Source organism: Hyaena hyaena, unplaced genomic scaffold, assembly GCF_003009895.1.
Source record: "Hyaena hyaena isolate Hyena2069 unplaced genomic scaffold, ASM300989v1 scaffold_748, whole genome shotgun sequence".
NCBI lineage: Eukaryota > Metazoa > Chordata > Mammalia > Carnivora > Hyaenidae > Hyaena > Hyaena hyaena.
Window position 1 is genome coordinate 399,888 of NW_024081382.1, and position 27,456 is coordinate 427,343.

At 50.6% G+C, this 27,456-nt stretch overlaps 1 long non-coding RNA gene across 4 annotated transcripts; it reads right to left on the minus strand.

Annotated features, from left to right (window-relative positions):
- Positions 1 to 727: 727 nt before the first annotated feature.
- Positions 728 to 27,456, minus strand: LOC120221056. Of its 4 annotated transcripts, none has more exons than XR_005525721.1 (7): positions 27,305 to 27,456; positions 17,624 to 17,746; positions 14,930 to 15,033; positions 13,268 to 13,958; positions 8,143 to 8,238; positions 7,087 to 7,435; positions 728 to 1,068 (listed from the first exon to the last, which is right to left on the minus strand). It is a non-coding gene; the product is annotated as an uncharacterized LOC120221056 (long non-coding RNA). The 4 variants fall into 4 exon arrangements; XR_005525720.1 differs by having other exon boundaries at positions 4,359 to 7,435; XR_005525722.1 differs by lacking the exon at positions 13,268 to 13,958 and having other exon boundaries at positions 4,359 to 7,435.

A 27,456-nucleotide genomic window follows, 5' to 3' on the forward strand; every position in this document is an offset into this window, starting at 1 on the left:
GTGCACAGAATTGTTCAATGATGGTCGGGAAGTTCTTGGGTGAGGGGGAGTTCTGGAGGACCAGTTCCCGCACAAGTGCCCAGACGTCCCCCTTCCTTTTTATTTATTTTTTTTTAATGTTTTCTTTCTTTCTTTCTTTCTTTCTTTCTTTCTTTCTTTCTTTCTTTCTTTCTTTCTTTCTAATGTTTTTATTTATTTCTAGGAGAGAGAGAGACAGCGTGAGCAGGGGAGGGTCTGAGAGAGAGGGAGTCACAGACTGAAACAGGCTCCAGGCACAGAGCAGGCAGTCAGCACAGAGCCCAAAGCGGGGCAAGAACCCACGAACCGCGAGATCATGACCTAAGCGAAAGTCGGACGCTCAACCGACTAAGCCACCCAGGCGCCCCTGTTTTATTTATTTCTGAGAGAGAGAGAGAGAGGGGGAGAGAGAGAGAGAGAGGGACAGTGTGAGCAGGGGAGGGTCAGAGAGAGAGGGAGATACAGAATCTGAAGCACAGAGTCCAACGCGGGGCTTAAACCACGAACCATGAGATCATGACCTGAGCTGAAGTCAGACGCTTAACCGACTGAGCCACCCAGGCGCCCCAGTTTTATTTTTAATTTTTTTAATGTTTATTTATTTTTGAGAGAGAGAGAGTGCACAAGCAGGGGAGGGGCAGAGAGAGAGAGGGAGACACAGAATCCGAAGCAGGCTCCAGGGTCTGAGCTGTCAGCACAGAGCCTGACGTGGAGCTCAAATCCACAAACCACAAGATCATGACACTGAGCCACCCACGCGCCCCCAGACATCCTCCTTTCTGCCCGAATAAAAAGAGATCTGAGATCCCCAGACCCTCCCACCCACTTTCTCTCTAGCGCATCTCTGTGTTCCACACGTTAGCCATCTTTCTCCCCGGCCCCCATCTTTACCTCCTTTATTCCACCCTTCCTTAGAAGATTGAAAGTCATTTGGGAAATTGAAACCCATTCTGCTTGGATCAGTTTTGAGAGGAGACAGCCAAGCAGGGAGGACCCTGGAGCCAGGCTCCCCGACAGGCACTTTCCAGAGTCCCGGCCTCAGTTCCTCATCTGTAAAAAGGGAATGAGAATAAAGGTGACTTCCTCAGGGCACTAAGGTGAGGACTGACTCAGTCAGTGTCTGTAAACCCTTAGAACAGTGCCTTGGACGTAGGAAGAGCTGCGCGTGCCTTTGATAATCCCTCAAATCATTTAAAACACTCAAGCCACTACAAAAATCAGACCGGCCTGTCAGACACAGAGGCACCCTGGTAATTCCTGGCTTCAGATCTCTTTCGATGTGAATCATTAGGGAATTAAAATGCTGTGAAATGCCACATGTCACCCTGTGTCCTTGTCCCGCAGATGAGAAACCAATGCCCAGAGATCAAAGGCACCTCTGGAGTATAGAGTCTAGGCCAGAGATTGAAGGCATCTCTGGAGAGAAGAGTCCACGTAGCCCCAGGAGATTTGTGAAGGGGACTTGGTGTCTTCCAGACAATGTCCTGGGCTTCTGTGCACGGGGCTCTCTGCAGCTCCCAGCTCGGGCCAGGCCCCGGCACAGTGCTCTGCAAATGTTTGTCTCAATTCTCAGCCTTCCTTTTGCATGTGTTTATTTATTTACTTGTTAGTTTGCCCATTAATGAACGAAGGTATTCCTCGGGCAGAGAGAAGGATCGCAAGGGCCCGTGAACTTCTCACGAGCGGAGCAGAGAGGCTGTATCTCCAGAGGGGTCACGTCTGCTAATTCATGTTGAGCCCGCCCAGCTGTGGGGTTCCGTGCAACACCCCCCGCCCCCGGGCGGTGTTTGCACAGCTCCAGAACATGGTGCAGAGTCCAGAGCGTGAGCCATAGAAGTGAAGTGGGAATCCGGGCCATGACACTTAGCCTTGTGAGTTGGCCACGTTACTCAACTGCTCGGAGCCCGTTTCTCCATCCCGAGGTACAATAATATCCAACATGTGTTGAGCATTCACTGTTTTCCCAATTACTGTGTTAACAGCTGCACGCATATTACCTCATTTAAATCTTACCATCAGAAAGGAGAAAACAGGGGCGCCGAAAAGGTATTTTTCCCACAGAGTAAATAACGTGCCCATAACGCAAATTTACTTATTGGTTAATAAGTAAAGGGCATAACTCGGGCAGTTATTCTCAGGGTCTTCCTGGTGGCTGTGAGAACGGAGTTTTATAATGTACTGACTGGCAGTTGAAATCAGCAAATCTTACTTCCTTCGTTCCTCTGGGTTTTAACTCCTAGACTGGATCCAGAAGAAAATAACTGTATTTCCTTTCCTCCCTCCCTTCCTTCCTTCCTCCCTTCCTTCCTTCCTTCTTTCTCTCCTCTCTTCTTTCCTACCTTCACCCCCCTTCCCGCTCTTATTTATTAATCAAACATTTATGAAACACACGCTCAGTATTCCTTACCAAGTTTCTTATTAGCAACTAAGCAAACAAAACTGAATAAGGCGGGACCTTCTGTGCCCTTGGGCAGCTAGCAGCCTTGTCTTTTGTTTTGCAAAGTTATCTAAGGGGGGGGGGGGGGGGGACACCAAGATCCCCCGTCCCCCAAAAGAGCTAGCCAAAATCCCAAATTTCCATATTGTTTTCTTATCAACCGGAAAGGAAAGAAAATTCGTTTCTCAAGCCTCTCCATGAGCAAGGTGTTCCATCACCTCACTGAATTATTAGACCCTTTGAAGGGTATTATTATGTTTCTTTTTTATGTGAGACCTGGGCTGTTCGTGGACTTGTCTGCAGAAGCCGAGGTGGGCTTGACCCTCGGTCCCTCCCCTTACCAGGCACACACGTTTTTCTGTGGCCCTGGGCTTCGCCGTGTCCGTTTCTCTGGGCTGACATCGCATCGATGACTCCTATGTTCCTGGGAATGCTTTTCTCCCCTTTTGTGGGAATCTGCCTTTAGGCCCCCTAACAAGCCCCCTTCCCCTTCCCCTGCACGGTCACCACTGCAGACCCCCACCCCCACCCCGCCCCTACCCCCGCCCAAGGAATGCGGGCTCCAGGCCAGATTTACAACCACTCACACAGCTGTTTCCAGCCAAGGTGAGGGCTTCCTCTTAATGGTGTCGTTTACAAGTCAGTAAAGCCCCGGAGCCCGTTTCCGGCAGCCGGTCCCCCCTCGGGGGGTTCTGTTGTCTCACCCTGCAGTCAGGGTGCCCAGGGGCCCGCCAGGGGCCTCGTTCCTGCCATAAAGGCCTCCGCTCCTCAGAGGGCAGAGTTCAAAGCTCTGCTCCCCAGGAACCCCCGTCCTAAACCGTCGGCCCCGCCCTGCTTTATGGCCCGGACTCCCCTGCCCTCAGCACAGAGCCCGGGCTGGGTGCTTATCTGCCCCGGAGATAAAGGGCTCTGGGCAGCCAAAGGCGAAGGCGCCTGGGCCCCCGGCCCCAGCTCCCGCTTCTCCCTGGGGTGTGTTTAATGAGCTCGAGGAAAGAAGGCCTTTCTGAAACCGCAGAGAGGACACTCCCTCTGGTGCTGGCTTTCTGTCTTCCAGTGGGAGGGCCAAGGGGAAGCCTCTGAGCTCCCGGGCTCACTGCAGCCCCGGAGGCTTCCCCGGGCCAAGGCGATAATGAGGTGAGAGAAGATGGCAGCTTAATGGGCCTCCGCCTGCGGAGAAGGGGAGATGGCCCCGGGCCCAGGCCCTGCGAGCCTAGGCCCTGCGCTGGAGGGGGAGCAAGTCAAGGTCACAAAGCCCTGGGGTGGCAGAGCCAGGTCAGAACCGCTCAGGGCGGTCACTGAGGCAAGCCTTCAAGAAACAGAACTAGAGCACCTACAATGCCCAAGGCCCTGGGGTAGATGCTGTGGGGTTCAATGCCGGGCGTGGTGGGGGAAGCTCGGCCAACCTGCTGCAGCCCAGGGGTGTTGCTGGAGGAGAGAGGGTGCACCCTGACGAAGAATAGAAATCTGCGGGAATGGAGAGGGATGTGAATACATTTGCAAAAGGGCCTGGTGCATTCAGGGGACATTCCGGGGGCACCTACAGTGCAGGTGACTTGAGGGGGGATGCGGGGCTCCGTCACTCTCCTGACAGAGGGCAAAGAGGTGCTGGCTGTTCATCTCTGCCCCCTGGGCTGTGTCTAAACCAGAGACACCTTCCACACCCCCGGCACACACAGCGTTCTCCCATCTGGTGGTCACAGGAAGCCCCACGGTGAGGGCCAGGGTCATCTACTTCGTACCCACACGGTCCAGCAGGGACAGCCTGCATTTACTGAAACCCACCCCAGGAACTGGAACGGCCAGGAGGAAACACCATGCACATAAAAATGTAAGGGATGCATCGCCTCACCACCTGGCAGGTTATAAATACACAGAGAGGGCATCGCGCAACCCTAACCCTTACCCTGTGCGTGGATGGTCCGGGGCTCGCAGCGGATGGTTGGAAGAAGATCCTCACTTTCTCAAGAGAAAAGACTGAGGCCCAGAGAAGTTACAATGACCACAGCTAACGTTAGGCCATCACTGTACCTTTGCATGGTACCAAAATGGTGTCTCTGGCGGGCGGCTGTGTCCCCGTGGGGACAGGCTTCTGAGCAGAGAGAGTCTGTGCACAGGAGGCGGTACCCTTCCCTCTGGTCAGGGGCAGAAGCGAGTCCGAGCACATGAGGTATGGACGAAAGCGTGTACTAGACTTCAGCCTCCTTGGTCAGGCGTTCTGTGCAATGTAAGGAGGCCATCCTGAGCCATAAGAAGTGCCCAGACCACATACAGCTGAGGCAGAGGGACCAGCAGGGACTGCAGTCAGGCAGAAGTGTCATTCAGTCCCAGCTCTGCGACACGACCTAGTAGCGCCGCAGCCGTGGGTAACTCGCTATCCTTTATCTTCGGACTAAGGCTAATAATACCCACTTCGCCAGGGTTGGCAAAGATTGAAAGGTAGATAGTAGTTCTTATTATTCCAGTGCCTCAAGAACAGAAGATAAAGAATCCCCAGAGCCCTGGATGTCTTCCTTCCTTCCTCACTCAGAGACAGGTCTTAGCTATTTGTTTCCTGCCGACATATAATTACAGCGCAAGGGCCTCCCTCTCCAGGCCTGTTTCGGAGGAGGAAGGAAGTCGCAGGCCTCTTCACCGCAGCTCCCTGCTCAGAGGCGCCAGCTGGGAATCTGACTAATCTGTGATTGCAGCCAATAACCCCCGGCAGGTTCCAGATCAAGGTACCGCACAGGCCATTCGGGACTGCTCCTGTGGCCACCAATCCGCCACCGATGCCAGGCCTGACCTCCAGGACACCAGTCCTCTCCCGCCTCTCCCACGGCCCCGGGAGTCCATGTCCGGGGAGAAGGAGAGTCCACTCCGCCCATCCCGCAGAGAACACCGGCGCCACACCAGCCCCCTGATGTTCTGGCCACGAGCTGGACCGTGAGAATGTCCACAGCGTGTGTCCCTGTCTGCAAGGTCTGAGCAGAGGGCCGCATCAGAGAGCATGTGGCAAAAGTCTTGACAGAGCTGGGAACCCATCAGATGAGGAAGCTGCTTCATGGCTCCGTTTGGTGACGCAGGATAGGCAGAGAGGCCCGCTGGCTTCGTCCAGAGATGTCCTGGTCAGTAGCCATTTCCACTGAGTTAAGGGAAAGACACTCAACCCCTTTGCAAGACTAGCTCTGTCCTCTGACCTTGAACAAGTCCCTTCCCACTCCGCAGCAGACCTTCTCCTCTACGACCCGGGAACAAGGCTATGTGACTCCGAGGGCCCTTCTGAATCTGACGGTCCCGGATATTTCGAGTCTGGGAGTTACAAAGGACCCTCGCCTAATTGGTGGTGTGGATCAAATGAGAATATCCGTTGTGAAAATTGAGCTGCAGAAAAGGAGAAACGTCCTCCCCAGGTTGATGGCTGTAGGATTCATTTGGCTTTTATAGAAAACACCATAAAGTTGTTTTGCAAACAAAATTGATTTCCATGAAGCGTCTTGTGGATCGACAGACTCCTGGTCAGTGCACGGAGTTTGGATATTTGGGAAAAAAAAAAAAAAGGTCTTTATTATTTAAAGTATCAACAGGGCAGGAAGATTAAGGTCCCGTTAAGGTCCATGTGCATTCAAAGAGGTTATTTTAGCTAAGATATAAGAGATTTACAGCTTCATTCATCTCGGATCCACCAAATGCCTGTGCCGAGGAAAGAGAAACAACATACCTCTTGCCCACAGAGTGGGTCCGCCCAAGGGACAGTCATAAAGAGGAGAGTAGTTTACCACACGCCGGAGTTTATCAGGGATGCATCCACAGGAATGACAGACCTGAGAGGTGCTTGAGCGAGAATTAGCACCTCCATCTTACAAAACATTAACTGAGGCTCAGAGAGGCACATTCACATGTCTAAGGCCACACAGCCAGGGAGTGGAAGAGAAGTTTGCAAATTCTGATCTTCTGACTCATCGGCCAGAGCTCTCCCTATCTACTTCCGTGTCTGTCTGCCTCGGAGGACCCAAGCCTGAGAGGTTATCATCCCTCAGGGCCTTCTGCACAAAGTAGGTGTTCCATGGGCATTTGTTAGTCAGCTGGGTTCTTGGCTCCACTACTCTAGACAAAGGCTTGATCGCGTGTTTGTAAGCCCTTAATTTACTTCTCTCCAGTTCTTTCGTCCTGACTGTTTGTTGTAGGATTGTGCCTTCTGCAAATGGAAAATCCTAAAAGACATTGCTCTTGCAATCCTCTTAAGCCTGCTGGTATTCCAAGCACAAACCTCAGAACATGCTGCTAATTTCCTCCAAAAAATCGTAAGCAAGGCTCTCCATCACAATGGCAGGAAGACAGAGCAGAGGTTGGAATAAGACAAGACTGGGGTTCTGTCACTGGATCACTTTGGGCAAATATTGGCTGTTTGAGCCCGAGTCATCCAGTCCATGAAATGGAGTTAATGCTCCCCTTGAAAAGATGTTGGATTTGCCGGATGAAATTCGACAGAGCCTCTGCCATAGCGTGGGCTTTTTAATGACGTGAGTAGCCTTCTCTACCCCAAATTCCTCCCATGACTGGACCTAAGGATGCCCATTTCCCTGGCCCATCTTCTTCTCTGTAAGAGCTTTTCCATCATCACACTCTCTGGCCTACTGGTATTTTGGACCTACCTGAATTGATGAGCAGAATTGGACCATGTGAATTAACGATGGAGAATTCAGAGCCTCCCAGATCATTCGGTCATCTTCCCGGGTTCAGTCCATTGACCAAGTGGCAAAGTTTCCTGCCAGGAACAGCATTTAGAGAAGGACATGTTTGCACCCTCGACCCAAAGGACAGTTTGTAATGAGGAATGATTTCTCTTGGTGGCTTCAGCTTTGAGGACACAACCATGCTGGGGATCCTCTTCATTGAGAAGGCACTGGCCTCTGCGCGATCAGAATCATCTCATCAGTCAGGCTCCGTGGCTACAGGATCTGGCTTGTGACCTTTTTAGGGTCCCACAACACATTTTGAGAGCTGAAAAAAAAAATTAGTTCTGAAACACAAAACAAAACCAGCAAAATCAGAGTAGATAAATGTTTAGTCAATTGCCTTAAAAATGTAACATGATGTCCTATGTCACTTCATTGATTATTAAATCTATCACTTGTGAACATTTCATTGCCTTAGAAAACAGTGTGGAGGTTATATTTTTGCACATGGCATGAATTTTCGAATAGATTGAGAAAAGAAAAGGCTACGGTAAATTAATTAAGTTACCCATAGCTAAATAATTTCAAAACCAAAATTGCAGAGTTCTTTTGAACTTTTTTATAGCAAAAGTAATGAAAGCCCCACAATACATATATGGAATGAAGGAGTCATATCACATATGACAGGACGTTGGGTGGGATCTCAGAGAGCCAGGGCCTCCAGAGATCTTTCAAGAGACCAAGTCATCATCTGCTCAGTACTGTTACTTTCACCAAGAGGTAGGCACTCACCTAGACTGCCCAGACAGTGGCAGAGGCTTTCAGATATTTGCTCACTCAAGAACTGGGTGCCATTTTCAAATGCCGGGCCAGCCCATCCACCCTTTTTCCAACCTCCTTCTGCTGAGCATTCCTTCAGCTAATAAAACCCCGGTCATCTAGCACTGGGTGAATATTTACTCAGCACACACCATTCTAGAGTTAAAGGCTGAAGGCCACGCCAAAGTTAAAACATTAAAAAGGAAGTCTTACCTTCTGGGTCAGTGTTAACAATTTTCTGGGAGTGGAATGTGACCCCTGGTGGGTTTTAATCGCAGCAAGTGGCGTTACCTGGTGTAGAAGACAGACCTGTGGGATTGAAGCAGAATATTTAGATCTGCTTCCCACTCCATGAGGTGCTGACACAGCAGAAATTCTTTAGTCCCTTCTAGACTTCAGTTTCCATGGCCATAAAATGGGGGGTGATGATCCCCACCAGGAAATTGTGAGCAGCAAACAAAATGGCTTATGCTAAGACTTCTGAGACCCGACAAGCATGTACATTACAGTGTATCACAGGTGTGTGTCACTTAGCCAAGATGTTTTCTTTTTTCTTTAGTGTCACAAGAAAGGACTCCACAGTTGAAATAATTGTAGCTTGGGTGGCTCAGTCAGTTTAGCGTCTGACTCTCGATTTCGATTCAGGTCATGATCTCATGGTTTGTGAGCTTGAGCCCCACCTTGGGCTCTGCGCTGCAAGCACAGAGCCTGCCTGGGATTCTCTCTCTCTCTCTCTCTCTCTCTCTCTCTCTCTGCTCTTTCCTCTTCTCTCTGTCTCTCAAAATAAATAACCTTTAAAAAAATTTTTTAATGAAATAATTGTAGCTTTTTTGACCACCTTAATAGTTAAGACTGAGATTTGATTGTGAGAAGTGATATTCCCCAATGATGGCCACATCGGTGTGTCTCCTTCCCAGATACTCTCCCTGCCCTGGGATGGTCACATTCCTCCATTGAGAGGTGGGGTTCACTCAAACCTGGGTGAACATTGAAACTGCCCCCAGCAATGCAATCTGGTGGAATCCGAGGGACTTCTGAGGCTAGGTCACAAGAGATAACAGTTTTTGCCTGACTGTCTCCTGGGACACAGCCCTTCGGAGCTCTGGGCTGCTATGTGAGCAGTGGGCTACTCTGAAGCCATGGTGTTAGAGGGACCGGAAAAAGACACCCCCGCAGTCTATGGTGGTTTTATTATAGCAGCCAGAACCGACTAAGACAGAAATCAAAGGAGACAATCCTGTAAGCACACTCTGCAAACTGGAAATCCAAGATGTGGTGGCCAGTCCCTGCCCACGCAGCCCCTGGCTGCCTACGTATGCCAGCCGGGGCTCTGGTAGGGCGTGAGGCTTCTGTCTTCCACGTCAGTGAGCACAAAAAACCTCGGACCATGACATTGACACAGGTCTCCGGCCCCCATAGTCTCGGGCCACATTTCCCCTGCCAGCCTGGCCCGACCATGCTGCCGGCCAGGTGGGGCTTGTGAGACAAGTGCCCTTAATTTGTTCTGACGTCCAGCCAGGGAGAGAGCCAGTCCTCCAGGGAGAACGGAGAACTCACGTCCTCCCCTGGAACCACGGGTGAAGGCCGGAGACCGGCCCATCTCCTACGGCCACCGCCCCAGGCGGGCGGGTGGCCCGGGACCCTGGCCCCAGCTGCCCAGTCCGTATGTGTCCTTCTGCGTCACAGTCCGCCATCACTAAGAGGTTCTTTCTAACAGAACGACGCTGCCATCCTGCCCAGGGGTCCTTCTACGCCTCCCCTCGGATCCCTAGACAAGGAAGCCCCAACTCATCAGCCAGGCCCCCCGCCTCCAGCCCGTCACCAGCCTCATCCCAACCATTTGTTCTATCCAAAGCCAATTCTGACCATTTGCTCCAGCCAGGTCCCAAATGGGATCCCATACCTCCTCCTTTGTATAACTCCTGCCAATCTTTCAAATCTCTGTTAAAGTGTCACTTCCTCCAAGAAGCCGACCTGGAGCTGCAGGTCTCCTGCCCATGTTCAGATCCCACAGATATGTATCGCTTATTAATCTTGCTGTATTGATGTGGCAAGACAGCCTTCTCCTGCCTTCTGGCCCGCTTCCCCCCACCACGCCCCGGGCGTCCCGGGGAGTCTTGGGTAAAACGCAGACTGAAGCTTGTCAGCAGAGAATAATGCAACAAGACGGGTAGATACTGGCCATGAACGTGGTGTTCGTCACGTGGACATTTAACCCTGAAGGCCCTGCAAGGGCCCCCAGGCGCAGGCAGGAGCTGGGATCAGACCCTGATTGACCCTGTGACGCTCTTGCTAAGGGAGCCGGGTCGCCCCCTGCCCAGGGCGGGGCAGAAGAGGGGGGAGGCCAAGGAAGGAATCTTACATGCGCTGTAACTCTCCTAAAGAGACAGAGCCTGGCTTCCTTTGTGGAAAAAATGCTTCTGCAGAGAAAGTACCCCAGTTCCCATAAAGGGTTCAAGGAAACCCAGAGCTTCCTCCAAATTCTGGTAATGTCACCGAAAAACTCTGGGAAGCAAGGATTTGAACGAAATTTACCACATTTCTTTTCCACAGATGCTTCAAGTCCTCGGAGAACGGAGACAGTGCAAATCTCCAAGAGGGAAATGGGAATGTTAACGATGTTCACCTGGCCACTGCGTCTGATTTTTGAGGAACACCCCTCAATGTGCCCCAGAATCAGTGTTTCACAGAACAATTTAGGACATGCTGCCCTAAAGATATTTATGAACTTCCCAAAGGGCCCTATCTCCCAATGTCTAGAACTTTTAGAGAATTTTAGTGATATTATTTTTTACTATGTCATAAAGAGCCTGCTTTTGGGACAGCAGTGTTTCTCGTGGATGTCTCACACCATGTATATGAGTGTTTCCCTCATTATCATGGTTACCAGGAAGCTCAGAACTGAGTCCTGGCCCACATCCAGCGAGGCCCAGACCTCTAGAGGAGAAATTTTGTCTTCTTACCTTTTCTCTGGGTTACTGTCTTATCTCTTCTATCTTTCTTTTCTCCCAGCCATGATTCCTTCATTTAGTCAGCGTAAACCTACTTTACTGGTATGTCAAAACCCTCTCGAAAGAGAGGCAAGATGTGCATCAATGAATGTAAACAACTGTAGTATTGTGAGCAATAATGATAAGAAAAACACTTTCATTCCAAAGAAGGCGGGGCTGTCCAAGAGATGTTAAGTATTAGCTTTTTCCTGACCAGGAAAAGAGGACCCAAGGTACGTTTCCTCTTGGGCTTAATTCTCACATTTAAGTGCTTCTAGTCTTCAAAGTCAGAAGACATGCCTCCTTCCCCACCCCCCACTCCCTTGAGAGACTGAAACAAAACCACCCTCAAGATCAAATAGATTACATTAATGACACGGAGAAGAGAGGATGGTCTGAGCCCACACTCTGAGCTCCCCAGACAACAGGCTTTTGTGCTCAGGAGAGAGATGGGGGTCAGGGGGCGCTTGACAAGCTACATCCACTGGACGGGGCCTTCTGGACTCCCACTGCTGTCTTCCAAGGCCCCGTGAGTTGGGTGGACGGAGGGCCTTTGCTTCCTGGCTACGGGCCCCACCGCAGAGGAACCTGCCTTCCCAACACCCAAGTAGCCACCCCTGGGGCCTTCTGAGGACCAAAGGAGAGGCGGGGTCTTCAGATGGCCCTACCCTATTCACACGTTCTTCCTCCAAACAAACTCAGTTTATCTTCCCTCCTGACAACTTGACTGTAAAGTGACCCACGTATGGTAATAACTCTCCTGCAGGCCTGTCTTTCCTGGGCAGGAGCTGGAGATGGTCACCCACAATGCTCCTTGTCCCCGTCTCTGGACAGCAGCCATGATCTCCCCGCTTTGGCGCTTCCTTCACGGAGGGTGGCTCAGGAGCAGACCAGCGGTGGCCTGAGGCCCCCGGAGTTCTCCGTGGAGGCCATGAGCCCTTGCTGGGCACTCTGTCTTCTGTCGTGCACACCTTCTCCCCCAGATGCGGAAGGGCACTCGTGAGCAGAGTAGCAACGGCCCTGAAGACAGCTGTATCACAAAAGCTGGGGAAGGTGTGGCCCAGACCCAGAGGGACAGTGGAGACTGTCTGGACGAGACCTTCTCTCTCTGACACACCCGGTGCCACGTCATTACCGATCTCATTGGCTGTGCGTTCCAGCAGGTATGAGCTTCTTGAAGAATGGAACCTTGTGGAATTCACGAATCCATGTCTACACCGGGGCCTGCCTCTGAGTATGACCTAACAAGTCTGGAGGCAAGGCGTAAGAAGGGGGAAGAGAGAGTGAGGACCTCAGTGTTTGGGGAGGCCCGACATTTTATTTTCATGACCTTCTTCAATCCTCACAAAAACCTTAAAGGTTTAGATGTTGCCATTAACCCCATCTCAGAAAGGAGCAAATGAGGCTCAACTGGAAAGTAACTAGTCAAGTTTGGACCAAGTTCCAGCCACTTGCATGGCCCTCGCCGTCCTCCGGCTCCACCCAGGACTGGCCCAGGAGTTTCAACTTTATCCCAGAGGCACTGGACCATGAAATCTTTGTGAAAACTTGGGAGTTGAGTTTGCAAAGCAGTGTTCAAATTAGAATCGGGATTTTCCACCACGAATTCTCAGCTTTCGTCAGCAGCCCCAGTCGCACATCAAAGGCATGCTCTTAGAGCAGTTATATTTGCCGGGCACTTAAGTCAGTCAGAAAACATCTAGAAAACAGAGATTAGCCCCCATTCTTCTCTACACTCGCGTTAGTGTCCTTCTGGAATGCCCAGACTTCATGCCACAGAAGTCCTCGATTCTCCTGGGAAAAGAGGAAAGGAAATATCGGCATACTGGCCAGGTGAGCTCACTTCAATACAACGAACAAGGCCTCATTAGGCAGCCGTGGGCACCAAGGAGACCCCGAGGCTTCTCACCCCATCCCCGGCCCACTGGGCACTAATATCCAGACGGGAAGCTGGAGTCGAAATAAAGGGTTCCCAGGTTCACCACGTGCAAGGAGACGTTTATGTGAGGCCCGTGAAAGTTTGGCCGACCCTCGGTTGTAAAAACTGCAAACGGATTTATGTGTGGCTGTCCCTTCTGTGGGCGTCTGCTCCGGGGGAAAAGGCAAATCTTTCTGAGGGAACTATTGGTTCCTGTGTATGGCTTCCTTTGCTTAAAAGAAGAAAAAAAAAAGTCATTTAAACTATTTAATTGGCCTAATTTGTGTTCTTAAAAAACGAAAATGAAAAAAGCTGAGATTTTATGAGCGGTGGTACATTTTTAACGGGCAAGTATCCCAGACCCATGCTTTTAATTGGAAAATGTCAAACAGCTGGTTGTTTTAGGCTCAGAAATAAGAAAAACACCTACCGTTTGCTCGAGGGCCACAGTTTGCAGAGCACTTCGTGTCAGAGACCGTGCTTGCCACCAGTACGTGCGGAGATTAATTGTTCTGAGGTACGCATGTATCTTTACTGTTCCCAAGATGCTTCCAGACAACTAGTAGGCTTCCTCATACAAGACACGGGTGCAGGGCCTCACAGAGATTAAGCCCTGTCACAGACGGGGCCGCCAAGAACTTAGAGCCTTTCCATTGATGAGACTTTTCCAGAACATAGCCTTTGCATTTTCATCCTACAGTATTCTTAAGCAGGCCTGGAAATTCGGCCCGTGCCCACACTTCTTGGCCATTTCTGGGGGACTAAGGGCCACGTTCTCTCATCTGAAGCTGGGTGCGCTGGGTCAAGAGCTGAGCTGGAGGCGGGAACAGCCCAGAATCCCGTCCTTTGCCAGCATCCTCCTCTCTGCCTTCGGCCAAGTCTTTGTCGTCCCTAAGCTTCTGTTTCCTCATGTGCGGAGACCGAATCCTGCCGCGTGCAGGTCTCACATCACACCACGGATGCCGTGTGATCACGTGTGAGAGTTGCAGGCATTACCACACTACTGTTTTGTTATTGTTGTAGACCTTGTGTCCGGAGACCTGGCTACCAACTGCCGCTCTAGCTCTTGCTGTGAAGTCTTGGACAGGTTACTTCTTCTCTCTCAACCTCTAAGTCCACATCTGGAAAATGAAGACGGAGCCCTTGGTCAGGGCACCTTGAAGTATAGCCACCAGGCTAGCACAAGATAAAGAGCTTGCTCTAGAATGTAAATCAATGCCCTGTCCCCTTCATTGAGAAAGTCTTGCTGTGGAAGAAACCAAACCAAACCAACCAAACAAACAAAAAGCCAGTTAGACTGGACAATGTGCTGAATGAGCGGTAGTGCTAGGTTAGCCCTTCCATGACTAAACAACATGATTCCAGTGACATTTTTATCCTACTTAGAGGTAAACAGGGACCTAGGAAGTGGGTTTGATTCAGAATTATTGCTTTCCAGGTGGGGCCACTATTCTAATTAGCCCACAGGGCTTCATAGGGGACTTGACATAGCCCAGCATGGCCCCATGTCAACACAGTGGTCCCTTCCCAGGAGCTTCCAAACTCAATGGGCAGATGACGTGAGCACGGGTTTATCAAGAACTGGCCAGACCTACAGCCGAGGGACTGGCATCAGGCAGCCCTAGACGGAGCCTTAGCAGAGGGGTGGTGGAGAGAAAGTTCTCTGAGACTGGGCCGGTGGGAAGGGCTTCCCCGGCAAGCTGGCATCTGAATCTGTGTTGTTAGCATTAACCTACATTCATTCAATAACATGTAGAGAGGACCATGAACACAGTGCCTTACACACATGATCCTTGTGTTCACTTCCTGTAACCTAGAAATGAGCTCTAGGGCCCATTCGTGGGACACCCACCAACTTTCTCAGGCAGGTCATCTAGACCTCTTACACATAGTTAGATTCCTGGTAACACCTGGATACACTTGCATACATACCTGCATGGGCGAGCATCGATGTGTTTAGCCATATACAATAGAATTATGTATATACAACAGAATTTATGCAGGGGGGTCCCCATGGCTGGTTTGAGGATGCCTCTAACTCAGTCGGCCCCAATTCCCAGCTCAGGCTTGGACCTGCTCTTGAAGTGCAAACCTGTTCTCATGTGTCATCAACTCCGTCCTCTCTGCATCCAATTTGCTTTGACAACTGGAAAGTTAGATGAGCCGCCGGGCCCTTTGTTCCTTTTCCACACTGCACTGCAAAGAACAAGGAATTATTAAGGAAAATATATAGGTGCATCTGTTGGGAAGCTCTTTTCTCTCCTGCGCTTTAGAATCTTGCCTTTGTGGGTATTTGTCATATTTTACGTCACCTGATGATAAGTGACCAGGGCCACGGCCGCCGATATGGCACTCTTTTGGTTACAGGCATGAACTTTCTTTCTCCTTGCCTCTCCGCATGTCCTTCTATTTGTCTGTCTTTTGGTAGACTTTTTTTTACCCCTCTGTCTTTATGGTTATTCTACACAATCCACTGGCCATGTGATGGTTTAAATTTAACTTTCAACTTTCAAATTACTCCGTGTGTGTGTATGTGTGTGTGGCTTTCCCTGTCTAGGAAGGAAATATTCCCATGGGAAAAGATAAGTGTGAAACAAGGGTGGCCAGGGTCCTATCTTTGAGGTGTCCAGATGCATACAAAGAACTTTTTAATGAATTGTTTTTCCTAAAAAAAAAAAAAAAAAGAGGAAGACATGTGTAGTCTCTCCCCCAGAGGGTTCTGAATTCTTGGCTGAGGAGGACAGAAAGAGAATGCTTCCAACCCCTCCCCCTTCAAATCCTAAATCTTTGAAAGCTACGCTCACATAAAGCAATGTTTTCTTGCAAAGTTTGCAACAAGACTTCTAGACTTTTTGAGTTTAAGGCACATCTGAGCTTACGAGAGGAGTGAATCGCTTTGGGTTTTCGGGGGCCATTCTAGAATCCTTGGGAAGAGCTCCCTTTATTCCTGGACCGCCTTTGATGACACATGACCTTTGACTCTGATCAATGCACCCTCCTCCTGGAGCAGCAGAGAGGAGATCAAGTCTCTCAGCGCCCAGAGGAAGAGCGGGCCGTTAGGCCCTGACCTCCCGCCCTGCCCCTAACCTCACTGATAATTGAGTTTTCCATCCATGCTCATCAGCAGGGTCAAAACACAAAGAAACAAGCCCCTCCTGACTCTGTCTTTGCCCAGATGAAACCTCAGCCAAATCTGTTCAGCTCACGCCAACATCCGGCACTGGAACGTACTGGAGAGGCGGGGTATCTGGGAGCCGGGTCCCCCATTCCAGCCTGGGCCCCCTGGCACCTCCCACACCCCTGTTGCAAGCTGTGTGGCTCCGACAGCATTTGCTCCTCTTTAAAGAGTGCTCCTCGAGAGAGGCCCTCCTCTCCATGGAAGATTGCACAGTGATTGGGAAACACCCCACCCCCGTGCCTTCTGTAAAGGCATGTTTCTCCTTAAAGGCTAAAAATTGAAGAGAATTTAAAAGAAATTTTCTCCAGGGCACCTGGGTGGCTCAGTTTGTTGAGCGTCTGACTTCGAGTCAGGTCATGATCTCGCAGTTCGTGGGTTCGAGCTCCGCGTCGGGCTGTGTGCTAACAGCTCAGAGCCTGCAGCCTCCTTTGGATTCTGTGTCTCCCTCTCTCTGCCCATCCCCTGCTCACACTTGGTTTCTCTCTCTCAAAAATAAATAAACATTAAAAGCAATTTAATACAAACTTTCTTCACCTCACCTTCAATCCTTGTAAAATTTCGTATTTTAGAATAAAGTAAGGGATAAATAAACTTCTTCAAAACACCTCTACCCGAGGCTTGCCCTCCTCGTGGAAGGAGTAGACAGCTAGTGTCACCTCCATGGCCAATGCTGTAGAAGCAGGAGGTGCTGGCTGGGGAGACGGGTCCGCACCAGTCTGCCTGTGGCTTGCAGCCCACTGGAGACTGGTTCACGGGCAGCCAGAGGAGAGGCCTCCCTGTTCTCATTAGTGTGATGCCTCCTGCCTTGCGTTTTACATGGTCTCCTCTGACCTTCACACCCTCTCCTCGTCGAGGGAACTGCATTATGTCCCAAGAAACCAAGGGGCAGCAGACTTTTCCAGTGACCTGTGCTCAGACGAGGTAAAGCTGAGTGCTGAGGCCAAGGCTGCAGACCGAAGCCCAGGAACTTTCCGGAGCATTTCGCTGCTTCGGAAGGGACACTGCTGGGTTCCAGAAGGAAGGAGGAGGCTTCTAGGCTCTGATAAAGGCACAGGCAGAGCAGCGATGGTCAGAGGGAGCGGTACGGACCTGACGTCAGAGGATGGAGAAGCTTAGCTGGAGCGTTTCAAGGGTGTGGACGCTTCCTGGGAGAGGAAGGGTCTCCTCTAAGCCTCAAGGATGGAGCAGCAAGGAGAGGAGGGTAGAGGGAACCAGGAAAGGCACTCGGCAGAGGGATCTGCCCAGGGGAAGCTCCGAGGGAGACAAGTCACCCAGGAGACAGCAGCCAGGCTGCTCAGTGGAGGCTCACAGACCAGCCGCCCCAACTGCAAAGAGCTTGGAGGTGGAGGGAGGGACCAGGTGTGCAGGGCCTTGGCTGTCTGGCCAAGAGTTGGGGTTTTCTTCCAGAGCCTTCCGGAGTAGCTACTGCAGGGAGGTAATGTATGTGCAGTGGTGAACACTCAGGATATTTTACCATCTGGACACTGAAAAGCAGGAAACCTCATCCAAAACAGCGCCTATTACCTGGACCTGTCAGAGTGGCTTCCCCAAAGCTGGGACCCTTTGGCATAAAGCACTCCTTGCCACCACTGCTATTTGCCCTCATACCTGGGTGGTGCGAAGCTCCTGGGGCCCTTGCTATAGGTCCCTGTGCCGCCTGTGTGGATGCAGAACGTCCAGGAGCGAGGTGAGAAGCTGTATTTTCACCAAGCACCCACAGATGGTTACTGGCTGTGGACAAGTTTAAAAAGAAGAAACACACCATAAAAGCCACGCCAGGAAATTGGGAAATAATAAGGCTCCTCCTGCAAAACCTGAGACATTAGGTCCAAGCTGGAACCGGGAACCTGGATTTTTAACAGAAGTAGAGCCAGGATTAGGGGCCGGGCGACGGTAGATCATGCAAGTGCAAGGTCAGGTTCTTTCTTTATAAGTTTGCTCTGTTGTTCATCACGGATATGCCTGCACTGATTTCTAACGTTCTGTATCTCGGTGTCTGCGTTGTTCAGGCCTCCTTAGATTTCGGACCCTGATGAGTTCCTCTCTCTCATCGCCCCAGCCTTGGCCCTGAACAAAAGCCCCGGGTGGTCCCAAGTCCGACAGCTCGGCGCCACCTTCCAAGGTCTTGCCTGCGTCTCTGGCATCATGTCCCTCCCTTCTTCACATTGTCAATGGCCTCAGCCATATACACAGGGTCTGCACCCCTACCCACCGGCCTTTGGACATGCTCTCCTGCTACATCTGTTTCCTCTGGGATCCTTCTGGCCAACTCCTCCTCCCCCAGTGCCACCACGACCTCCTTCAAGTGCCCAGCGCTTAGGGGCCCTGCCACACACTGTCCCATTCAAATCACTGAACACCCGGGGCACCTGGTGTGTGCAACTCTTGATCTTGGGATTGTGAGTTTCAAGCCCCACATTGGGTGTGGAATCTACTTAAAAAATACAATAAAATTTTTAAAAAATAATAATAAATTATAAATCCCTGACCCCCCACACTCCGAGGGGAGAACAGTTTTTTTGATTCTTCCGTGCTTGCATTGCATACACGTCCAAGGCAGGACTGTTTCCCCATCCAGATGTCTCTGTGTCTGTGAGCCTTTTAAGAGGAAGAAAACAGCTAACTCTAGATCCCCTCACACTGAGAATATACTCAGGATTTCGATGAGTGAAAGACTGAGTGAGTGAAACAATGGGAAGAGCACAGGCTTTGGTTTCGCAAGACAAACTTGACCTTGAATCCAGATCCACTACTGACTATACTGACCACCTCAGCACTCCTGACAGAGACTCAGCTTGTCCAAGCTCCATTCTCCATCTATAAAATGGAGCTGATAAGGCCACCCTTGCAGTGTTGTGAAAATAACCAAGTGCCTGCGCCACAGTAACCGATGTTCCATAACATCGGTAGAAAATACAAGGGATCGCCTAGTCGATCTTCCCTTCAAACCATCTTCTGGTGCTCTCTGCTCTGAGGGCTGTGCACCAAAGCCTTCTGAGGCTTGGTCTTGTGGTTCTCGCGTCACGGCTAAGTTCGGTTTGATGAGCAGTTAATAACGATCAAGGCGGGGCGCCTGGGTGGCTTAGTCGGTTAAGCGTCCGACTTTCGCTTAGGTCATGATCTCGCGGTTTGTGGGTTCGAGGCCCACGTCGGGCTCTGTGCTGACTGCCAGCTCAGAGCCTGGAGCCTGTTTCAGAGTCTGTGTCTCCCTCTCTCTCTGACCCTCCCCTGCTCACGCTGTCTTTCTCTCTCTCTTAGAAATAAAATAAAAATATTAAAAAAAAATAACGATCAAGGCTTAGATGAGAATCGGCCCCCAGATCAACTAGATGGTTGGCACAATCTACAGCCAGACATAGGAGAGAACTAATGTGGGTCTTTGTTGCATTTCACTGGTTCAACCCAAACTTCAGGATCCTCATCTGGTACCTGAGCTTGTGTGTGGTGGCAGTCTGCTGCGAGGACTCTTAGATGCTGTCACAGCTAGATTCTCCTGGAATGCCTTTAAGGCTTTAAATGTCATGAAAAAGAACTTGCTCTAGAATAGATTTATCCTGGCCCTCCCCATGTTAGTAGCATTCTCCGGAGCAATGGACATATAAAGGGGAGAAAGAGAGAGAATTTAAGGAATTGGTTCACTGAAAAGTGGATCGCCACGTGATCATAGGTGATCGTGGGTGCTGACAAATCCAAAATCTATAGGGCCAGCCAGAAAGTTGAAGACAAAGGAAAGGTTGATACTATCATCTAGAGTCCCAAGGCCATCTTAATGCAGATTTCCCTCTTCTTCGGGGGACCTCATTCTTTTATTATTGCCTTTAGCTGACTGGATAAGGCCCACCCACATCACGGCGGCTAATCTGCTGTACCCAGTGTGTTGGTTTCAACTCTAATCTCTTCTAAGAAATATCTTCCCAGTGCCATCTAGACTGGTGTTTGACCAAGCAACTGGGTACCATCATCTAGCCCAGCTGACATATCAAAGTAACCATTATGCTCCCTGAGTTTACAACATGAAAGGAAATCAGCCCCTCAGATGGTCAATACGGCACTAAACAGGAAGCAGTCATGGGAAAGCACTTTGTGGGGGTGGTGGGGAGGGTCCCATGAACAAAGGTGCCACTAGGGTGAGGGCTGTGACCAGTCTGCTGCTGAAGATTAACCAAGAGACACCAGCGGCTCTGAGAGACTGTGGGGAAGGCCCAAAGGTGCCTGCCAGAGCTCTCCCCTCAAGGACTGATCCGTTCACCACACACTCTTGGCTCTCCAAAGTACCAGGCATCTCGACAGACTCTGGGGTAAAGATATGAATCTGACAACAGACCCAAGACCTCATAGTCCAGCAGGGAGACAGACATCCAAGGGACGAGAACTATGACAGCTGAGTATGCCAAAGAGAAAAGATGGGTGTGGGCACCTCCACTCGGGGAAGATGTGACCGTGTTTGCGGGGACAAAGAGCCAGCACCAAACATAGTGATCATCAGCCAGCAAATGAATAAGGAGAGTTTAGTGATGTACAACGTGAAAGTTTTTGCAGCATTTAGAAGCAAAGAACTAGATGTATGCACAGCATTAGATTTTAAAACTGCAGTGCCAAGGGGTGCCTGGGTGGCTCGTTGGTTAAGCGTCTGACTCTTGACCTCAGCTCAGGTCTTGATGTCAGGGTTTTGAGTTCAAGCCCTGCACTGGGCTCTGCGCAAGACCTGAAGCCCACTTAAAAAAATAAAATAAAAATAAAATTATTGCACTGCCGAACAGGCAGAGGAAGTAAGAAGCAAAAGAGTGGATAGCCCAGTGTCATTTATATAACTTAAAAATACATTATGCAGATGGGGTGGGGGGAAGGGGGGAGATGGGCACGGAGGAGGGCACTTGTGGGGATGACCACTGGGTGTTATATAGAAACAAACTTGACAATAAACTATTTTAAAAAAAAGACCAGATGATATTAAGCAAAAAAAAAAAAAAAAAAAAAAAAAAGGATAGAGACATGGGGGAGGGAGAATTATAAAGGGGCCTCACTCAAGAAACTTTTGGCGAGGATGGGTGTATTCACTCCTTTGGTTGTATTGATGGCTTCAAGGATATATATGTGTTAAAATTTATCAAATTTTACACTTTCATTATATGTAGTTTGTCTGTCAATTACATCTCAATAAAGCTGTTCTTGTTCATTAAAAAAATACATTACACAGAGCAACATACTTCAGAGATATGCATATGATTTCAGGGGTGCAGAGCAGATGCACTGAGACAGTCTTCTGTGAAGAGAGGGGGATGGGAACGAGGATGGGCAAGCACATCATGAGAAGAGGAGCCTGGCAGGGACCCGTGAGAGATGCTTCATGAACTGAGGACTATGAGCAACTCAAGCATCTGCTCTGAGCTCCATAGAATCTCCACATCGACCACGGTGGGAGAAAAATGATGAGGCAATACCACGACCCGGTTACAATGATTTGGTCAATGCCTGTCTTCCCTTCCAGACCAGAGGCTGGCAAACTATGGCCCGTGAGCCAAATCCAACTCATCACCTGTCTTTGTAAATACAGTTTTATTGACACACAGCCACACTCACTCGTTTGCAGAGAGCCCATGGTGGCTTCCACACTACAATGGCGGCTTCCAGAGTTGCAGCAGGGACTGTGTAGCCTGAAAGGCTCTAAGGCATTTACCAAGTGTTCCTTTCTAGAAAGACTTACCAGCCCTGTTCTAGACTAAAAGCTCAATGCAGGGGCCACAGATAACAAGAGAAAGGAGGACCCCACAAATGGTGAGGTGGATACGGTGACCAAACACCAGACAAGCACACGGGCATCCCGAGACCATATTACAGAACTCAGACCATGAGTGAGGGTCACTCAGTTCTTGGTGTGCACTGGGCCTTTGTACATGCTGCTCTTCTGTGTGGAACACTCTCCACCCCTGCTTTTCTTGGCTAACCCTGGAGGCCTCTCTGGCCCCTGTCAGGTGGCGAAGCCCTGCTATGTGCTGTCCTAACATTCGGCACATTAATAATGCACCACACCCTGGTAATTATTTGTTCAACATCCACCTTCCTTTTTTCACATGGGTATGGACCACATCCTGCTCAATTCTGGCTTTCAAGCAACTAAAGAGTATGTAGGGGAAGGGCGAGGAATACGATTAGAAAAGATTCAAGGAAACATGACGAGAGGTCTGCAATACCAAAAAGAAGCGGATGCTCTCACCCAAAGGGCCTGTGCTTAAGCCTGACTCCCGGATACAATGAAGACCGTCTCCTCAAAGAATTAATGACCTGGAGCTAGAAGGAGCCAGATCTAGGTCAACCCAACTCCCTGCCGGAGGCTGTGCTGCTCTGTTCCTGTCTTTGCTCCTCTGTGAACCAAGACTGCTCACCGAGCACAGAATGCTCTAGATCTTAAAGACTGGTAATGTAGGCAATCTGAAGTCAGGAAAGGGGTGCCCAAATTTTCACCCCTGCCTCCACCATCTGCCATCTCCAGGTGCTGTTCCAGGGGCTTTATGTAAATTCATTCATGGAATCCTCACGACAAGTAATGTTAAAGATGAGGAATCTGTGACACAAGGAAATTTAGCCTCCAGCCCTGGGTCATACATGTCTTCAGTAGCAGAGCCAGATTTACTCCCTGGGAGCCTGGTGACAGAGTTCAGGCCCTGACCATGACTCGATGCCACCTCTCACCTAAGATTGCTGGTGGCCTTCTCATGCGTGACATTCAGGTTCTTATGCGTTCCTTGTAGCACCCTGTATGTTGGGGGTGGGAGGGGGGATTCTTATGCCCATGTAGCAAGTGAGAAAGTAAAGAAGTCAGGTGCTCTGAGTGGCATTCTGGACTCTTCTGTGCCTCTACTACCAAACCCCAAGACAGTGCACCCTTGGTAAGAGGCAAGTCATTCCATATAGGAAATGCTTACCCAGTACTAGGCCGGGCCGGGTCCCAAGCTGGGCACCCAGGACACCAGAGAATGGGCAAGACCAGACCAGCGCTGGAGAAGGTACCGGGCGTGTGAGTGGTAGGACATGGAGGCACATATCTATAACCATGGGCAAAATCAAGGTGCAGCTATGATCATTTCCTTCTAGGGTTATCAGCTGTCAAGTTCCTGAGCTGGGTCCCACGCTCCCACATGTCTTACCCAGTAGCCAAAATGTCTACACACAAGGCACACTACACAGCAGCTCCTCCCCCTGCAGCCCGATGGCATCCCTGAATGAGCCCCACGGAATTCGACCCTCATGATCACACGGAAACCCCGCTGGAATTCACGGGCTCTTCCCTCCTGGCCTCTCCCGGTGCCTTGCCCTGCTCAGCCCTGGGAGCTGCCCGGCATTGGAGGGATTGGAAAGGAGGAAGCCAAGATGAGGACATGCCCCAAACAACCCCCCCAACCCCCACCCCAGGCTTTCTTCCTCTCCTAGAAGTCAAGGAATCTCTTGCCCATCCCTCCGTTTTTGAAGCTACCTTCCTGAAGGAACCAATGGGAGTTGGACTTGTAGGGATCGGATGACTTCAAGGGTACCTTTCACTTGAGCAGGTCTTGACTCCCTGACCCACGAGATGGCTGTGTCAGGTGCGCAGGGAATAGGGAGATACACTAATGAAGAGTAGAACTGATTTCCTTGACACAGAAAATGAGCCCTGGCCTGTGCAGGAAGTTGAGAAAAGACAGAAGGAAATCTCCCTCTGAAACACCCCAGCAGAGCAGTGACATGGCTCTAGAGTTGTGTCCCCGCTGAGCTCCAGGAGAGACCTTCAGAGGACACCCTTGGGGGAAGATTGCAGCCATATGCCACCTAATGGGGCACCTAATGGTATCCAATGGCTAGCATTAGCTCACTGGGTGATTCTCCTCCCTTCTGCCCAGCAAATGAGCCACACAGGCCCCCTGCGTCCCTAACACCACCCCACCCCCAGAGCCCTTGTCTTCCTTAGCATGCCACCAGAAGGGTTTAAAACTCCGCTGCTATTCAGTCCCTTCTCCTGGCTCTTGCCCGAGACCCCTCCACTTTGCCTTTCTGCCTCCCGTCTCTTGTCTCAAACCTTGGGCCCTGACCCCTGGCCTCTGCATGCCAACTCCCACCACCTGCCTCAGCTTCTTTTGTACCCATTTATCTCCCTGGCTGACCTCTGCCCATCCCCTAGGAGGCCCGGCTTGACGAATCCTCAGCAGTGAGGGAGCCCGCTTCGTCCTGAAGTGTGGGCAGACTGGGCAGTCTATGCTGCTTCTAACCGCGGAAGGCGGCGGCCCGGGGAACCCTGACCTTTGCAGTGATCCGCTGGCCTACGGGCCAAACTGTCACAGACACACGGCAACCGGGGCAGCCACACCATCGCTCGGCAGACACCCAAACCACTAGGCTCCTCTGGAGGCTCTCCGGGCTCGTGTTTTTGGGGTCTGACAACACAAGGATGGCCACCTGGCTCACAGGTAACAGAACCAGCATCTTCTAGAAACAAAAACAGAATCTTTAGCTTCCATCAATTGGAGGATCTTCCTGTTTCCAAATATGATAAGGGAAGGAGCCCAAGGGGACCATTCGAGTGCCATCTCTGAGGTCTGGGCTAGGGATGCCACACTGACATGCCCGGCACGCCTGGAGCAGTGTGGCTAAGAAAGCCCCCCTCCCCTGCTCTGCCTTCCCGTGGGGCCCTGGTCAAACCCCAGTCACAATGCCTATCAGAAGTCAATGTCTATAAAGAGAATGAACTGAGGGTGGATGGGGGGTAGGGGAGAGGGGAAAGGGGCTGATGGGCATTGAGGAGGGCACTTGTTGGGGTAAGCACTGGGTGTTGTATGTAAGCGATGAACCACAGGAATCTACCCCCAAAAACCAAGAGCACACTTTATATACTGTATGTTAGCCAATTTGACAGTAAGTTAAAAAATAAAAATAAATACACTTGAAAAAATAAATTAGTGAAAAAAAAGAAGTCAACATCTCATTAACTGTGGAAGGTGATCTATTCTGCTAGAATTTTAGGTTTTTCTTTTTTTAAAAAATTTATTTATTTTTGAGAGACAGCGTGAGCAGGGGAAGACAGAGAGAGAGGGATTGAGAGAATCCCAAGCAGGCTCTGAGCTGTCAGCACAGAGCCGGATGCGGGGCTCGAACTCACAAAATCATGAGATCATGACCTGAGCCAAAACCAAGAGTTGGGCGCATAACCCACTGAGCCACCCAGGCACTCCTAGAATTTTGTTTTTTTCAGAGACAGGGCAGGTATCTTCACTCGTCCTTGTGTTCATTCATATTTGTGTTATCAGTCACAGCATTTATTGAGCGCCTACTTGATGCCCAGGCCCTGCCCCAGACCCCAGGGGTACAAAGATAAATAAGATGCAGTCACTGAACTCAGGTCTCCCAGTTTAGTGACAAGTAAATAGATCATTAAACCTTAATGTGACAAGGGGCGCCTGGGTGACTCAGCCAGTTAAGCGTCCGACTTTGGCTCAGGTCATGATCTCACGGTTCATGGGTTCGAGCCCTGCGTCGGGCCCTGTGCTGACAGCCAGCTCAGAGCCTGGAGCCTGCTTCAGATTCTCTGTCTCCCTCTCTCTCTGCCCCTCCCCCACTCATGCTCTGTCTCTCTCTGTCTCAAAAATAAATAAACTATTAAAAAATTAAAATTAAAAAAAAACCCAAAACAAAAAAAACCTTAATGTGACAAGTGCCACAATAGAAAGATGCAGGGGGCAGGGGGAGGGCAGAGGAAGAATCACTTTGCCTCCTTTAGGAGATCTAGGAATGCCTCACGGGGGAGGAAGCTTTTTAACTGGGTTTTGAAAGATGAATAGGAGTTCTCTGGGCCAGAACGGCATTGTAGTCATGAACGCATACCATCTTCACTGAGGAAGCCTCAGCACTTCTCACATAGAAAATGCTCAAGAAGGGCACCTGGGTAGCTCAGTCGGTTAAGCACCTGCTCTCGATTTTGACTCAGGTCATGATTTCACGGTTCGTGAGTTCAAGACCAGTGTTGAGCTCTGAGCTGAGTGTGGAGCCTGCTTGGGATTCTTTCTTTCTCTGTCTCTCTCTTTCTCTCCCTGTCCTAACTCTGCTCTCACACACAAGCTCACTCTCTCTCAAAGTACATAAATAAATAAATATTAAAAAAGAAAAGGAGGGGCGCCTGGGTGGCTTAGTCGGTTGAGCGTCCGACTTTCGCTTAGGTCATGATCTCGCGGTTCATGGGTTCGAGCCCCGCGTCGGGCTCTGTGCTGACTGCCAGCTCGGAGCCTGGAGCCTGTTTCAGTCTGTGACTCCCTCTCTCTCTGACCCTCCCCTGCTCACGCTGTCTCTCTCTCTCTCTCTCCTAGAAATAAATAAAAATATTAAAAAAAAAAAAAGAAAAGGAAAAGGTAAAGCTCAGGAACTGTGGCATCATAGCCGGTGCAGACTCAGTCCCAGGACCTAGGACGGAGAGCGCCTCTGCCTCAGCCTCTGCCTCAGCCTTGGAATCCCCTGCGGAGACTTGGAAACGCGGATGGTCCTTCCTTCCCCTACAGACCCTACATCAGTGGCCTGAGACGCCGCGGGTCACTGGGACTTTGCAAAGCCCTCCAGGTGATTTCCCCGGGCAGTCACCCTTGAGAACCCCTGCCTTAGGCCGGTGCTTCTCAAGCCGAAGGTGTAAACTCATTCAGAGGATCTCGCTAAAATGCAGCTTCGAGGGACGCCTGCGTGGCTCAGTCAGTTAAATGTCCAACTTTGGCTTCGGCTCGGGTCCTGATCTTACTGTCTGTGAGCTCAATCCTCAAGGCGGGCTCTGCACTGACAATACAGGGTCTGCTTGGGATTCTCTCCCGCTCTCTCTGCGCCTTCCCCGCTCATGCTCTGCCTCCCCAAAATAAATAAATAAACTTAAAAAAAAACCCAAAAAAATGCAGCTTTGACTGTGACAGATCTGAGGCGAGGCCTGAGAGCCTACATTTTTTTTTTTTTTTTTTTGGAGAAGAGACAGAGAGAGAGTGAGCGGGGGAGGGGCAGAGAGAGGGAGACAGAGAATCCCAAGCAGACTCCACGCGGTCAGCGCATAGAACTCCACACGGGGCTCGAACCCACCAAACCGTGAGATCGCGACCTGAGCCGAATTCCGGAGTCAGACACTTAACCGACTGAGCCCCCAGGCGCCCGGAGAGCCTGCTAGTCTAACAAGCTCCTGGTAAATGCAGAGGCTGCCGGCCAGGGGACCACACTTTGAGAAGCACCTCTCTGAGGCTGAGTCCCCAGAGCGACTGACACACCCCGGAGCGACGGTTCTGCTGTCCCAGCACTGACCTGTAGCTCTGGCTCGGGGACGGTGCTGTGCATGGGTGTTTTAAGAGCTGGCCCCGCATACCTGTCCCCGCCAGCTGCCCGCGCGGCTGCTCTCAAGGCCAGGGCACGGCCGAGGGGGCCTGGCCGGCCAGCTGACATCCCAGTGCGGAGGG